Raw genomic sequence first — 12935 nt, forward strand, 5'->3', positions numbered from 1 at the left:
AACTTACCTAGGGATGTGGTGGATTCTCCATCTGCTGAAGTCTTTAAATCAAGGCTGGATAGTTTCCTAAATGGTATGCTCTGGGTCACCCAGACTTTATGTGCTCAATGTAGGAATCACAGGCTGAAGTGCTATGGCCTACGTTATGCAGGTCAGACTAGATGATCAGAATGGTTCATTCTAGCCTTAAAATCTATGAATGTAGGACTCTATAACTGGCCCAGTCAGCCAATGGGAGTTTTACTTCAACAAGGTGAGGCTGATCCTAATCTTGGAAGCTTTGGCCCTGATTCAGGAAAGCACTTAAGCAGTGTTTAAGTTCATTGCTATTTGAAACAGCACTTAATCATATGCTTAAATCCCATTTACTTCCATAAGATTTAAGCATTAGAGGCAAAATATGTGCTTTAGTGCTGTCCCAAATAGGGATGCTTTTCTAAATTGGGACCTTAAGGAATTGGCTTATTCTTAAAAATGAATGCAAACGGTAACATTATGTTTTTATGCCAGAACTCCGCTCCAATATTCTGTTCTTCCCATCTTGGCAAAACTTCCATTAATTTACAACAGAAATGATTTCTCCGAACCGATGAATCATGCCCTTGAACATCTTCCTTTCAACCCCGCCCAGCCCAAGAAGTCTTAGTTGGAACCCATTCCCTGCATTTCCAGATTTGATATCAGAAGAAACTTCATCTCCCACAAAAGGGCGATGCTTAGAAAGAAATATTGAAAACGTGATCAAAGAAAACAGATCAGAGTAAAGAATGTTAAGAGTAAGAGTGTAAGACAGATTGGGAAATACCAGTGAAGATATGTTTGCCACTTGAAGGGACAGAATTGTGATCACAGAGCTTTTCAGTCACTTTGACAGCTCTACAATGGCAGTGGGAAAATCACCAAGTGTGGATTGTATAGTATGTCACAGCTCCTTCACATGGTTTGCTGAGCAACAGCAAACTCACAGGTTTGGTTCTGTTGGTCATTTGGTTGGTTGGCTTTTTGTGGCCTTTGTCTTAGAAAACAATCCAGGAATGATACATACATTGCATGTGGGTTAGTATCTATTGTATCTACTGTCTGGTGAGCATTATCTACTTGGAACTACTCCTGGGGAAGTATGTAAATAGCAATATTGAATGTAGGAAAATATTGACTGTAGAGAATGCAAAGCAATTCAGAAGAAACAGAGATAGACTGTTGTCCAGAAAACCTACTGAGAAAACAAAGGGGGTGTTTGATAAACAGACATGCATGTAAAACCACTGAGCATTTCAAATATAGTATAAATCCAATTATTCAAATTCCCTTTTTCTGAAAATCCTAGTTATTGGCATGCACAGTGTGTACACCATGTAGCACTATGTTAATTGCCCACTAATAACTTCTCAGTAGCTTCTTAGTGCTAATCAATGGCTTTGTATTTCGTTGTATTTGTATAGCAGTCCTAAGCAGTCACCTGCAGTTACTGGAACCTAATCCTGTTATAGCAGCACAAAGTATTAAGCAAACATGAGCATTACTCCCTTCATTTCCTGAATTTCTATAACAGTGAAATTGCAGTTCAAAAGGTCACCCAGCCTATTCAGATAAACCAGAGTATACTGTAGAAGTTAAGGGCCTGGCTCCTATGTCACACCAGTTTAAAAGCAATTCCCCTGACTTCAGAGGACTTTGGCCTGGTCTACGTTTTCAGGATCTCTACACAGGTACTACAGCAGAGAATGGTTTGGAAGAGTCATCTGAGGGAAGGGATCAGAAGGAGACCCCATCGACCGGAAGGCCTGGGATGCATTGTCCTAAGGATGGGGGTTCCATGACCACCACTCCCAAGAGGAGGAGATGGGTGGTGGTGGTCGAGGACTCCCTCCTATGGGGGATGGAGTCATCCATCTGCTATCCAGACCAGGAGACTCGAGAAGTGTGCTTGCCTAGAGCTAGAAGTCAGGGTGTGATGCAGTGTCTGCCAAGACTGATCAAACCCTCGGACCGCTACCCTTTCCTACTTATCCACATGGGCACAAATTATACTGTCAAGAATGATCTTGAGTGGGTCACTGCAGACTACGTGGCTATGGGAAGAAGGATAAAGGAGATTGAGGTGCAAGTCATGTTCTCATCCATCCTGTTGAAGGAAAAGGCCCAGGCAGGGACCATCAAATTGTGGAGGTAAATGCGTGGCTACGCAGGTGGTGTCAGAGGGAGGGCTTTGGATTCTTCGACCATGGGATGTTGCTCCAGGAAGGATTGCTAGGAAGCAATAGGATCCACCTAATGAAGAGAGGGAAGAGCATCTTTGCAGGCAGGCTTCCTAACCTACTGAGAAGGGCTTTAAACAAGGTTCGCCAGGGACTGGTGACCTAAGCCCAGAAGTAAGTGTGGAAGTGGGATACCTGGAGGAAACACAAGGAGGAGGGTGCAACAGGGGAGGTCTTCTGATTCATACTGAGAAAGTAGGGCAACCGGCTAGTTATCTTAGGTGCCTGTCCACGAACGCAAGAAGCCTGGGAAACAAGCAGGAAGAATTGGAAGTCCTAGCACAGTCAAGGAACTGTGATGTGATTGGAATAACAGAGACTTGGTGGGGTAACTCACATGACATGTCATGGATGGGTATAAACAGTTCAGGAAGGACAGGCGGGGGAGAAAAGGTGGAGGAGTTGCACTGTACGTAAGAGAGCAGTATGATTGCTCAGAGCTCCAGTATGAAACTGGAGAAAAGCCTGTTGAGAGTCTTTGGATTAAGTTTACAGGCGAGAGCAACAGAGGTGATGTAGTGGTGGGCGTCTACTATAGACCACCAGACCAAGAGGATGAGGTAGACAAGGCTTTCTTCAGACAACTAACAGAAGTTTCCAGATCACAGGCCCTGGTTCTTATGGGGGATTTCAATCACCCTGACATCCGCTGGGCAATCAATACAGCAGTGCAGACAATCCAGGAAGTTTTTGGAGAGTGTTGGGGACAACTTCCTGGTGCAAGTGCTGGAGGAACCAGCTAGGGGCCAGTAGATCAAGATCCTCTTGATCTACTGCTCATAAACAGGGAAGAATTGGTAGGGGAAGTAGAAGTGGGTGGCAACCTGGGTAGCAGTGACAATCAGAAGTTGAGTTCAGGATTCTGACAAAAGGAAGAAAGGAGAGCAGCACAATATGGACCCTGGACTTCAGAAAAGCAGACTTTGACTCCCTCAGGGAAGTGATGGGCAGGATCCCCTGGGAGGCTAATATTAGGGGGAAAGGAGTCCAGGAGAGCTGGCTGTATTTTAAAGAAGCCTTATTGAGGGTGCAGGAACAAACCATCACGATGTGCAGAAAGAATAGCAAATATGGCAGGCCACCAGCTTGGCTTAACAGAAAAAATCTTTGGTGTGTTTAAACACAAAAAGGAAGCTTACAAGAAGTGGAAACTTGGACAGATGCCTAGGGAGGTGTATAAAAATATTTCTCGAGCATGTAGGGGTGTAATCAGGAAGGCCAAAGCATAATTGGAGTTGCAGCTAGCAAGGGATGTGAAGGGTAACAAGAAGGGTTTCTACAGGTATGTTAGCAACAAAAAGAAGTTCAGGGAAAGTGTGGGACCCTTACTGAATGGGGGAGGCAACATCGTGACAGATGGTGGAAAAATCCGAAGTAGTCAATGCTTTTTTTGCCTCAGTCTTCACCGAGAAGGTCAGCTCCCAGATTGTTGCACTGAGCAGCACAGTATGGGGAGGAGGTGAGCAGCCCTCAGTGGCAAAAGAGCAGGTTAAGGGCTATTTAGAAAAGCTGGACATGTACAAGCAGGGCCGGCTCTGGCTTTTTTGCCACCCCAGGCAAAAAAGCCTCCCGCCGCCCCCGGCACCCTGGTGGGGAGCGCAGCAGGGGAGGGTGCTGAGCCCAGCCGCGGCCCCGCTCTCCCCGGCTGGCCGGAGCGCCGGGGGGAGGGCGGCGAGCCTGGCCGGGGCCCAGCTCTCCCCGACCGGCTGGCGCGCCGCCTCCCTCCAGGTGCCACCCCAAGCACCTGCTTGGTCAGCTGGTGCCTGGAGCCGGCCCTGTGCACAAGTCCATGGGGCCGGATCTAATATATCTGAGGTTGCTGAGTGAGTAGGCTGGTGTGATTGGAGAGCCATTGGCCATTATCTTTGAAAACTGGAATGGGTTACCTAGGGAGGTGGTGGAATCTCCATCCTTAGAGGTTTTTAAGGCCAGGCTTGACAAAGCCCTGGCTGGGATATAATTTAGTTGGGGTTGATCCTGCTTTGTGCGGGGGTGGGGAGACGACGAGAAGAGGGTTGGACTAGATGACCTCCTGAAGTCTTTTCCAACCCTAATCTTCTATGATTCTATGATACTCTAGGAAATTAGGTTAGTATAACAAAATTGAAAAAAAAATGAAAAATTCACACCCCTGCACGACACAGTTAAACTGCCCTCACCCTCTTTGTAGGCAGCCCCAAGTTGACGGGAGAATTCTATCAACCTAGATACTGCCTCTTGGGGAGGTGGAATACCTATGTTGACAGGAGAAGCCCTCCCTCAGCATAGGTAGCGTCATCACAGTGGCACAGCTGTGCTGCTACAGCATTTTAAATGGAGCAAGCCCCTAGCGAAGTTACGAGTGTCTGTTACCAGTAACTGAACAACTGGTAAGGAACCACTGTAAAGTAGAGATCAGAACTGCGCACTACATGTCAGATCCTGAGCTGGCACAAATTGGCTTATCGCCTTTCAATGCAGTTACACCAGTTTACACCAACTAAGGATCTGGCCCCCAATATTGAAAACGGCAAGGAAAGTTGTATCTAGCACTGGGGTAAAGAACCAACATCTCCAGATAAACATGAAGCCTGTAGAAGCTGGAAAATGAGAGAATTTAAATGTAAAGCAGCAGCTACTGTGGGAATGAAGAAATAAGCATCAAACGCTGAAGATTCCAAACAAAAATACTGCCCACATGCAGTAGAGAACTATTAAGTGACCACCTGTTTCTCGGCTACACACATGCACACAAAAGGCTGTTTTCCATGGCATCATTAATACTATGGCAGTGAGAACTAGGCTTCCTGGCTGTCATGTTTGCTGATATGTTTTGCATGAGTGCTAAAGTCACGAGCCCCTGACTAGGGTTTGCAAGTCTTTTCTTTTCCGCAACTGTCTCTCCAAATTAGGAGGACAGTCATGGGATTGAGTCAGCAATTGAATTTGTACAGAGGATGAGAACGCAAGAGATTAAGGAGAGCGCAGATACAGTGGAGAAGGAGGAAGTTGATGGGCGTTGCTGATAGTCTATGACAAAAGGAGAGCAGGTCTGGAGAAACAGCCTTCATGGAAGTTGATGGACTAAATCTTGATTTTGCCTGTGTGGATGCACTGGAGGGAGAAGAAAGAGCCCCTTCCCAGTTCAACCTTCCAGGAGGCAGCCAGATATGGTGGCTTGTCCTCTCCCTTGCAAACAGTGCTGTAAATTTTAAAAGGAAAGACCATCACAGCAGGTTGGAGATGAGCCCAGAACCCAAGTCCTTCTGCCCCAGCTAGCATTTGGAGTGCTTGAAGGAGTGCACAGAATACCCATTGTATAATTTGTGGCAAGTGCTACTACTGAGCTTGTGCCCCCAACATCTCTAAATGCATTATGCCTTATGTAGGCATATCTCCTCCATGCACTAGCATTTGGACACTCACCTCCCAGGCCCCAATACTTCACTGGTTTTCAGAGCAGTAATTTAACTCTGTGTATTTGTTTTGTTTTAAAATATCCTTAGCCTTTGAATGATTTGAAGCCAATTAATGGACTGTAACACAACTTTACTAGGCAGAGTTCCCCCATCATAGCACTGATTGTTTCTCAAACTTGGGCCTAGGCCTATGCCTTATTAACCCTATGGTGCACTGTGTTAGAAAAGTGCAGCACAAAACATGGAGAGATTGCATTTATTTCAAGTCCCAGTGCACATGTGCCATATGAAAATTAGCACTTTTGGTACAAGGAGAGAGATATTCACATCTCATTGCACGGGAGATATTTGTTCATAAGTCCTAATATTATTGTAATATTATTACAAAATAATTCCCTAAGTGAACATCTTCCAAAATGTCTTTGATTTTTCCAGGGCTACAAACAGACTTCGTGTTGTGTGGCTGGTTTTTTGTTTGTTTGTTTGCCTAATCCATTTGAGCATAAGATCGGTTTTCAGGCAGAGGGTCAGATCTCTAAATATCGCAGGACACTGCTGCATTCAGCCACAATTAATATATTATCTTATTCTTATCATACCTGATATCAATATTGGGGAAAAGGATGTTAGTGGGAAATACTCTGTAATCTGTAACAATAACTTGGTACACCTTATATTTCTTTCTATTTTGTTTAAACTGATTTTTTTCTACCACAAAGATTTAGGTCAGCTCGCATTGTTCATGGGTAACAACTAGTTCAATCGCAAAGCCTGAATAGAATGCACATGTTGTTGGCAGGTTTACGTTTGTCCAAAGGGGTCTTGGATGAAGAGAATTCAGTTACCATCACTGCCAGTCCCTTAACCTTAACCTACGTGAACACACATTCAAAATATTCACACAGGCACAAAAATAGGCTAACAAAAACAAAACAACACAAAAGTAGTGAGAATAAAATTAAGCACTGGAAATATTAAATAGCACACTTATGAGACATCATTTTTGGCTTTTGTATTCAGATGTTATTACAGCCTCTATATTAACTACTTACCTTGTATATCAAACTTGTTCTCTCAAAGGATTGCAATTTTGACCTCAACAGAACCATCTGCTCTTAAGAGAACTTTACATTCTTGCTCCCTCTACTGTTCTGAGATATCATAGACATACCAAGCCTTTTACCTGTTCCTTTTCAGAATGTTTTTCTCGTTATTTCCTCTCTCATCACATCCAGCCAACAAAATAACCTGATAACAAAAGAACACCACAGCAGACTTCACGAAGGCATTACTTTGGAATTTAAATACAGCCCACGGCATGATACTAGATAATCCAAAAATTCTGTGAGGGAAATCCCTTACATCAGTCAAATCAAAGATAAAAACATACAATGTGTCATGTTTGTCTACAGTGCAATATTGGGAGAGGGAGGGTGCAGAACATGTGAATTACCAAAGCTGCCTGTTAAAAACATATGGTAACCAGCCATTGCGGTCATATACCCAATGTATGGTCATTAGCTAACTTCCAACCTAAAGCAAAGAGAAAATGCATGTGCTAGTCTTTCTTCAATTTAGTTATTCATAACAGTGTGTGCGCACACATATACACAGAGAATACAGGGCTATCTGCTTAACAACAGAGGGCACTTATAGCCTATTTACAGGCCAGTGGCTTGAAGATGGGACTCTCACCAAGTAATGAACTCCTGAGCAACATGATTATGTGTAGCAGAGGATGGCAATCAGCAAACTTAACATTTTCCCTGAAGGCTGCTGATAATTTTTGCTGAAATTTCATTTTTAAAAAAAGGATGATTATTCCTTACGGTTGCAAATATAAACCTCGGAATGTGAGCTCAGCATAACTGATGCAATGATGTCTGGCTGAATCTCCAGCCAGCCTGAAACAACCATTTTGAAAGCCTGTGTGAACTGCTCTCATTCATCTCAATGGGATGCAATAAACTCTGAAGCCTATTGATAGCACATCGGCATTGTTAACTAGCTCACTGCTGAACAGAAGCATGCAAGAAAGGAGAGGAATGATCATATTATAAAAATCTGAACCGTCTACTCTGGATAATATTTCCTTCTGGTGTCAGGAGTGGGAAGAGCTTAGGTTGTGCGTTGTGCGGGAAAGTTCGAACACTTACTATTTTCCATTCTGAATTCTGACAGCGGTAAGGAAGAGATACCCACAATCAATCAAATAAAAATATGAGTGGTCAAATTCTCTTCTCAGTTACATTAGTGCAACCCGCTGATGACCTTTAAACTAGGTGGGGGATCTTTGCTTCCAGTAGTTTTCAATGGGCATTTTTTTGGACCAAAGTATCACTATTTTTGTAATGCATAAAACCTGTTGGTTGAGAAGATTTAGAATTAATTTAATACGACTGTTTTTTAAAAAATGAATAGGACAACTTCTTCTCTTTTCCATGTCTGTGAATTACTGTGCCAAACTCACCACAGGCAATTCTCTTCCCAACTGATAAGTATTCTTTCAAGTTCACATATATAGTCCACCAATGGCATCTAGCAATTACTTAATTATTGTGACATATTCCTTAGGGATATGTCACAGGGCCAAATCCTGCCCTCACATATTTGGGTTCAGCTCCCATTGTCTTTACTGTGGGTTGTTCCTGCTTATTGAGAGCAGATTTAAGCCCGACTTTACTATTTAAAAGGAGTAATTATAATCCACTGTCAAATACCTTGCAGCTTCAGAAGGCTTTTGCTGTGTGCTGAGCACTGGACCATTTGATAAATTCTTTCCTTACATTTTAAAGGTCCAATATCAACTCTTAATAACAAATTGGGTCATACCCCTCTTCCTTAAGAAAACAGTGTTGATTGAAAGAAGAAAACAAATCATCTTTTTTTCCCTCCCTTTAATTTTTCTAGGCTGCTCATACTCTACTTGGTCCCAAATCAAAGCAAGATAAAAGATTCTTTTAATCTGCTATTCACATCTGGCTAGAGATGCATTTCCTTTTATCCAATGCCACATTATTTAATGCTCTTGCTTTTATGTGTTTGGGAGAAAAGTGGAATACAATATATTTGCAGAAGATAAAGTTTTATTTAAACTTGGTAAATATTTATATGCACATGTGAGCAAAATGTACAGCCCTGCATGGATGAGCAAATGAACTTCAAGAATCAGAAATGTATTGTATTATCAAACAAGGGAATGTGTTTGTTCATTCTAATTCACTGGGCAAAGATATAATGGGTGGGATTTTCAAAAGCACCATCAAACATTTTTCATTTCTCCTTCCTCTCCCCACTTTGACCATTTTCCCTTTTTGTCACTGAAAAAGAGGGGGAGGAAAAGAAAAAGAAAAAAAGAGCAAAGGCAGGAGAGAGGAAAAATCAAAACAGAAAACACAAGAAAACAAAACTTGGAAAATCGTTTCTGATTTTGGTGATAAAACAATTTTTTTCATTAAGAATGCCATATTTTCAACACTTTTTTCATTAGAAAAATGTCAACAGTCTTTACGAGTCACATGTCTGAAAGCCAGAGAACTTTGAAAGGTCCTTGTCATTTACTCATAAGAAGCAAACATTAGAAAGCATGGAACAATGCTAAGTTAGGATTGACCTTTTCCAAAACCAAACTCAGGAACACATGGAAATGTGGCATATCTTGAACACATATAGTTCTATCCCAGTAATGCTGCCAGCTTGTACAACATCTATCCAAGGCAGATACTTGCCTGTATCAAGTAAGGTAATTGCCCTGGTAATGCAGCATGATGCAACAATGATCAGGTAGTTGGTATGCTGAAACCATTGCTTTTCACACGCTCCGATATCGTACTATGGTTTTTCTTGTGCTTCCCCATCTGTCCGTTTACACTTAGATTGTAAGCTCTTCTGGGCAGGGATCAGCTCTCTGTTTGTACACCGCCTAGGACAATGCAGTCCTGGCCACTAAGCATTACCAAATTATATATAATAGCAGGATGTGGGTAGACTGCTGCACATCTGTGGACTCCATTAAAGCCAATAGGGCTACCTGCAGGCATAGCAGTCTGCCTGTATGCTACATATGGCATTACTGGGGCCTAAGTCAATATCACAGCTAGGTGACATTCTTGACTATGTATTGTGTGGCAATTTGGCCAGTAACTGGTGCCATCTTAAACCTTTCATACATAAGCAGTTTACCTAAGCATTCACAAGGAAAGGTCTGAATTGAGAGACTAATGTTCCCACAGCACACCAAAACAAATAGACTTGAAGTAGAAATGGTAACTAATTTTCTTCTACAGTCAGCAGATTCAAAGTACTGACAGAAGAAATTGACTATATTGTATTTTTCTCAACTCTATCAAAATGGATTAAAGTCCACTGAAAAGCTCTACAGTTTATCCATAAGTTTTGACATAGTTCTACAATCTGGTAACCTTAAAAAAATTCACATGCATACTATCCTTACCCATCATAAGAGCAGTCATAGTGAATAATGTACTCAACCAATTTGTCCCCTTTTTCTGTGTGTGAATCATCTAATCATTTAACTGTAGTTTTAAAATCCAGTCAAAAGTAGCTGCCAAATAATTTCTATTAATTCATTTGTCTGTAACTTTAAGAGTTTGTTGTGAGGTTTCAGTATTCATAATTTGAACTGCATTGCTTCGATTCAGATTGGACACACAGGTCACATAATATTGACTCTGTTCCCTGACTCGATTATACTAATCCTTGGAATCGGTTTTTTGGTGCAACTAACTGCAATTATGGACAAATTTTGTTTCTGTGAATATTCCCTAATATTTGCTATTAATGTGCTGTTTCTGTTAATATGCCTAACAGGAAACTGGTTCACTAGTAGAGTGGTTCACCAATAATACTTGTGGAAAGCAAAATAATTAAGGGCTATGAACATAGGTGAAGAAAATTCCACATTTTGTTCAGGCTTGTGGCATGCTACAGTATTAGTTTTTCAGCTTTTACAGCACCATCTGGTGGTGAGAGAGACCAACTAGGAAGTGGGTACTAGATCTTACTGCGCTCCAGACATACACCTCTACCCCGATATAACGTGGCCCAATACAACACGAATTCGGATAGAACGCGGTAAAGCAGCACTCCGGGGGGGGGGGGGGGGAGCTGCGCGCTCCGGCAGATCAAAGCAAGTTCGATATAACGCGGTTTCACCTATAACATGGTAAGATTTTTTGCCTCCCGAGGACAGCGTTATATCGGGGTAGAGGTGTATTTAGAAACAAGAGGGGGACAGAATTGAAACAGAAACTGGAAGGAGCGATGAGCTCTGGTAACTGTGGAGATCCTCAGGAGGGGCAGCCATTAGGAGAAACAGCTCAGATTTAGAGGTCATTCCTGCTTTGGAATGTGTAACATTTATATAACATGCTACAAACAAAGGTGAAAATATTGTGACCTGAAGCTTTGCAGGGTGGAGTGAAACCAGTAATGCGCTGGAGGGGGTGTGGTGAGGGCTTACAAAATAAACATGCCTTCAAGGTAGAAAGAGCCTGGTGTCTTAGCAAAAGTAACCTTGGCACACATCAAGTCCAATCCCCTTGAAGAATTTATGATACCACCTCTGCCACATATGGTCCAGTTTGTCACACATTCAGACAGTCAAATATGTGCCTGGGGACCTGAAACACACTCGGAATTGAAAGGGAGTGAGAGACCCACATCAAGGTATTTCCCACTTCTCTTGGAGCTCTAACTGCTGGAAATGGCTGATGTGAGCTTTGTCCAGAGAAAGAGATGTTTGGGTGTTTCTGTCACTCTCTGAAGGTGTGAGCCTTAGGAGTCAGAGAGAGGGAGAAAGGAAGGAGTGGGGGAGGAGTGTGCTGAATCATTTTGCTGAACAGGTTTGAAGCATTGACTCAGTCATTCTTTGCCTTTGCAAACCTTTCCTTTCTAATCCCCTTCTTCTGATTCTGCCACACAGAGCCTATGTTTTATTGTTTTCTTGTAGCTAATGCGGGTGAACTGTAATTACACATGAATAATTGAGGGCTTGTTAGTGTTTTGAGAAATTGAATGTCCATGATCTTTTGCCCTTTTTTTCTTTGTCTTTCTATGAAATAAAACTGTTGCCTGTAATCACCTTTTAAAAATAGGTTTAGTCTCGGGGGAAAGGGGAGGTGTTTTTCCTCCCCAGACACCATATCTATCTCCATGGTCTTTCAGGGTCAAAAGTCATTTATCTTCCCCATCCCCCACCAGAAGAGATCTGGCTCACATAATTTATCAAAAACACACCAAATGAACTAAAAAGCCATGGAAAAAACATTGGTATAAATATTTTATAAAATAAATTTATATTAAATAATAAATGGGGGAGGGGAATCTGTGTGTACAAGGACAAATCCAATCAGTCATTGGATGGCCAGCAAGACTCTGGAGAGACTGTGGGGGGAGGAAATGGTGTCACTAAGGAGACAAGATCACTAAGAAACTGGGGGGAGGAGGATGGGTTAGGGGATGGTAAGGGCCAGGTCACACAGCCCAGATTTGGTCACAATATTGAAGAATGAAAGAGGGAAGGGGTCCATTTTGGCTGAGGTTTACCTGCTCCTGACTGAATTATTACTAATACCAAGTGAATTTAATATTTGGGAAAGATGCTGAACAAGCAGCCCTAGAGGCTGAATCTCTTAGTTACAGAAGAGATACAGAATGAGCATCACAGTGGAAACTTCTCATGGATACAAAAGCAGTATGGGGAAATAGCCTTTGATCAGAACACATAAGTGTCAATAGGGCCCACTCTGTGAGATGATGAGCACCTTTAATTCTCATTGATGTCCATGGGCCTGGTTCTCCAGTGCCTTGCAACATGGGTCGTCCTTTACACCTATGCAAAATGAATGCAAAATTCTACCATTCTTATGTAATACTGTTTCATCCTCACTTCACTTCATATTATCAGTGCGCAGGGGGCAAGAGCAGTGGAGAATCAGGCCCAACGAGAGTAAAGGGTGATCATCCCTCCTTGCCGAGAGCAGACAGAATGTTGGTCTTGGTCTCATATAATGAGTAATCAGCAGACAGGATGGGATGGGGATGCAGTGTACAGGGGTATTTGCAGGCAGAAGAATAAGGTGAGGTCTGGGATATCCCTGCCATGGACATTAAAAATCATCTGACATTTGGTGCATTCTCAATGATTCTCTTCCTTCTCTCAGTAAAATACCATCCATCCCACACCCTCTCCCCAAATTCTGTATCATCTCTAATACCATCATCCCTCAAAGTCACCTCTACTCTACCTCTAAGAAAC

Source organism: Malaclemys terrapin, chromosome 2 (genome assembly GCF_027887155.1).
Source record: "Malaclemys terrapin pileata isolate rMalTer1 chromosome 2, rMalTer1.hap1, whole genome shotgun sequence".
Lineage (NCBI taxonomy): Eukaryota > Metazoa > Chordata > Testudines > Emydidae > Malaclemys > Malaclemys terrapin.